Source organism: Amaranthus tricolor, chromosome 8 (genome assembly GCF_026212465.1).
Source record: "Amaranthus tricolor cultivar Red isolate AtriRed21 chromosome 8, ASM2621246v1, whole genome shotgun sequence".
In the NCBI taxonomy this organism is placed as follows: Eukaryota; Viridiplantae; Streptophyta; class Magnoliopsida; order Caryophyllales; family Amaranthaceae; genus Amaranthus; species Amaranthus tricolor.
This window is the reverse complement of record NC_080054.1, coordinates 15,842,471-15,847,697: the sequence shown is the minus strand read 5'-3', so window position 1 is coordinate 15,847,697 and position 5,227 is coordinate 15,842,471.

Genomic DNA, 5,227 nt, shown 5'->3' with positions numbered 1-5,227 from the left:
ATATATATATATATATATATATATATATATATATATATATATATATATATATATATATATATATATATATATATATATATATATATATATATATATATATATATATATATATATATATATATATATATATATATATATATATATATATATATATATATATATATATACATATATATATATAAATACATATATATATCCATATATATATATATATATATATATATATATATATATATATATATATATATGTATATATATATATATACATATATATACATATATATATAAATGTATATATATATATATACATATATATACATATATATATAAATATATATATATATATATATATATATATATATATATATATATATATATATATATATATATATATATATATATATATGCATATATATATATATACATATATATATATATATATATATATATATATATATATATATATATATATATATATATATATATACATATATATATATATATATATATATATATATATATATATATATATACATATATATATATATATATATATATATATATATATATATATATATATATATACATATATATATATATATATATATATATATATATATATATATATGTGTATATATATATATATATATATATATATATATATATATATATATATATATATATATATATATATATATATTTATATATATATATATATATATATATATATATATATATATATATATATATATAATTCATAATTATGTTGATGTGGTAAAGGTATTCATTTGAGTCATCGGGTTGATTTTGAGTCTTGTGTTTTGATTCAGTTCAAATTCGGGTTTTATGTCTATATTGATTTTTTATATAATTTTAATTTAATTTTGAAGTCGGGTCAAATCGAATTCAGTTACAAAGTCGAGTAAATATCGATTCGCCGGTTTTTTTTTTTTGAACACTTTTATGATGTACGTAAATCATAAAATAATTAAGGTTTGGGTCTGGAAATTAGGGCTCAGGTAAGATCCAGAGCCGACACATACCCTTAAATGCCTATCCCTAATCTAGACTGCAATATGTGAAGTAATCATCAATTATGGGCTGTCCGCAATGGTTGAGATTGAGCAGGAGGTTTTAGTTAATGGATCGATAAGAAAGGCAATCTGATGGCAACATTCCCATTATGTGGGAATCTTGTCTACTTGGCTTAAACTAAATCAAAACTCAAGAAAATGTTGCCAAGACTTTTTGTATTTCCAAGCAATGGCGAAACTTAATAAAAAAAAATTGGAGGATGTTTCTCTATTGAATAATGAATCTTCTTTCAATTATACAAAATTTTTTAGTTTTTCTAAAAAATAATAAAATTGTCAGGTTCAATGGTTTTGGGTTCATATATTACATTAATACGATGCAATATAAATAATTTTTATGGTCCGCTTGATGAGTGGTACTAAATGGTGGTAATGGAAAAAATTTATAGCGTAAAATTTAATCAAAAATTTCATGTCATTTTCATGGTGATGAAATTTTGATCAAAAATTTTTTTTTTTCACAAATTTTCATTATCACCTAAAACCACCTCTTCCAATGGTAATGCATTAAAATGAATTTTATGAAGAAAATGAGATGATTAAAGATGGACAAGTATGGTCACCAAGGTGGCAAAGAGAATTTCAACCAAAATTATAGTAGTTTTCATTCTCGTTATCACCATTTATTACCACCTATCAAATGTGCTTTTATTGTACTAAATCATCTATATTATTTTTGTTTTATTTTATGAAACATTATTTTGTAAAAGGATTTAAACCCATAAAATTTTATACCATTGCAAATTTTTATTAAAATTTTGTTAGGCGCACAGCAAAATAGGAGGTTTTTTTGTGTTTAATAAGCTTTTTGGGAAATTATTGAACCCACTACCTATTCTCAACAACTCAATTTATGATTTAGCCTGAAATTAATTTAGCTCTTTTTGTTTTAATATTTGATTTGATTAGTAATCCTAAAATATATCAAGTCTAAAAACTTTAGGGGGAGCAAAGCCCCAACCCGCCTCAATGAAGTTTCGCCTCTTAAATATTGGTGGTGATGACATTAGTATCATAAATTTTCATCAAAAGTACCCTGTCGAACACTTGTCCTTCTTCAAATGTTTTCATACCCGATAATCATGCTTATTAGAATTTCGATTTTGATTTACGATTCTACGACTCTATCATATAAAATTAGACGAGCGACCTAATCATAATTAAGTAGAATCTTAATAATGGTAGGATCATACGATCCTATTACCAAGATCAAGAATTTGAATGATAGAATCGTAGAACATAATTCTACAATCATAGAATCCATCGACCCGATCCTACAATGGTATTCTCAATCATAAGAAATTCTTATATTCTTGTTGTGTTTTACATATAAAAATAAGTTATAATATGATTATTAAAATTATTTCCTTTAATATATTAAAAATAAAAGTCAAATAAATCTATATTTATAACTCAAAACTTTAAAGATGAACTAAATAATAAATATAACTGATAGTCAATTATCCTATAGCATATCAAAACATATTTATAGGATCATACAATCATACGATCTGATTCAACCGATTTTGATCATATTCTTTATTGATCTTAGATGAGTTCTTGATTCTAACAACCTTGCACGTAGGGATAGTCATGGGGTGGGTCTGGTCAGACCCGGACCCAGACCCAGACCTTTTTATTTTTTATAGATCCAGACCCAGATTCGGACCCTAAGGGTCCAAAATTTTCATACTCAGACCCAGACCCTCCGGATCTGATGGGTCTAGGGTCCTTAATGAGTTTTAAAAAAAGTCTTGGATTTGTCAAAATTGAACTTTTTAAAGTCGTTTTCGTATTTTAATAAGAGACTTATTATCGTATTTTACATATATTTAATACAAATTTAACATCCGTAGCTGCATAGGGTCATCCATTTACACTTAAATTCTATTACAAACACTAGTTTGAGTCAATAAAATTCAAATACAAAGTAATTACTAAAACAATTATCCAAATGCATGATTAAAAACCAAATATAAAAGTTGGATGAAATTTATGAAGACAAGATCCAAAATTTTAGTACTTTCATTGATTTGTTATCATGAATATGCCTTTTGATGACCATTAAAATAGGAGTAACAAAATAAATTTCATCATCAGGTTTAGCTAAGTTAGTTCAATCCATAGTAAATTTCATATATAAATTATCTAGGGTCTGAAGGGCGTGTTTAGGGTCCGGGTCCAGGTTCAAACCCTAAGACTCGGACCCTTAAATTTTGGATCCAGCTCCGATCCAGATTCGATGGTTCTCCAAAAAAAAAAGATCTAGACCCTTAAAAAAGGACGGGTTTAATAGAATCTTGGACCCATGACCATCCCTACTTGCATTAATACCACTTCTTTAGGTGGTAATGCATGTTGATGACTTCAGTGGAAAAGAATCTTCAATAAGACAAATATGAGCATAAACTTTTAATTGTATGTACTTCCTCTGTTCTTTTTACTTGCACAATTTGCTTTTTCACACATATAATGTACAAATCAATTGTTAATATCTCTATTGTACATGTCAAAAAATTATGGAATCAGAAATTAATAAACGTTGAATCGAGACGATTTAAACGAGATCTCACTTGACTATGTTTTAACTTATAGATTACTGATCATATGAAAGACAATTCGCTTGATGAATAGTGTAGAAATCAGCTATGTTGCAAGTTAAACAGAACAGAGGAAGTATAAGACACATTACAACATGGCATTTGGCTGTGTTTAAAAAAATATTTGTACAAAATCAATTAAGGAAAAGGAATGAAAAAAGGTCGAATACCACAATTGGTAGGGCGTTCACTATTTTAGCTCTAAGAAAAGAGCAATAAGGTACAAATCATTCTTTGAAATTATCTTCATTACTAAGAATCAAAGAATGGTGATAAGTATTACATGAAAGAGAAGTTACGTAAGATTTAAAAAATGTGTGAGAAGCAAATTGGAAGTGATATAAGCTAATTGCATTTGTTAGGGAGGTTGTATTTGTGTTCTAAACGTTTGATGGTCATCCACACCTACATCTATTTATGTCTTGTTTATTGTTTTGGCGTTTTAGATTATTTTTATATTGCTTTGGTCATATTATTAGCCTTAATTTTTATCTTATATTGCCTTGTCAGATTTTTTTGTCTTATCTTGTTTTGTTTTGCTTTACTTTACTTTTATTTGAAGTCTTTCTCGAGCCGATCCAGAGACTCTTTAGTCGCATCTTCAATTAATTTACCTGTTAATATGCCAAATTAAATATCCTATTACCTCCAAAAACTTTTATCTCCCTTGTTTTATCTCCTTTACGTTTATATCATAAAAATTACACCTGAAATCAGTTATTTTATTCCAGACAACATCTTAGAGTACTATTTTCCAAAAAAAAAAAAAAAAAATACTACAATAGATATTACAAATTAGAAGTAGAATAAAAAAACATGCTATCCATTTTATTTTTATCTTTGATGAAACATAGAAGTATGATAGAAGTATAATATTTTCATATAATTATGCTAAACGCAAAGGCAGCCTAAAGTATGAAGCAAGGGTAAGGCATATTCTTTTTTCGGGTGAGATAGGTTTCGGCCGTTTGGCCTTTGACTAACCATGGCTATAGTGTGGTGCCGGGATATTTCTGTGCCTGCCAAGTTGTGATGTGTCCTGGTTGCTCATCTCAAAATGTAGTCTTACCATAAATAAGCCCACTCTGCTTAGACTTTTTATGTGTAAGTTCGATCTACTTTTATCTTTATTTTTGGGTAATCAATCATTAATATTAATTTTTCTATGAGTAAACGAGCTTTTAGTATTCCTTTAAATAACCAATAATAGTAATGTATTTTTTTTCGTCTCATTGAAATAACTATTTTTTTATTTGAGATATTTCTTTAAATTTTTCCACGCCTTCTTTTTGAAAATGAACCCACGACTTCATTATATCCTATATTTTTTAATGTTTTCCTCATTAAGAATATTCCACTTTAAGGAAAAAGGAATTTGATTGATGTTTTGAAACATACTTCCTCTGTTACCCAATTCTTGCTATATTTTTTTCACACAATTCAATATATATTTTAATATTAAATATCTTTATTTTCACGAACGAAAATTTATAAAAACTACATATTAAAAAACTAGATTCTAAAACGAAAAAA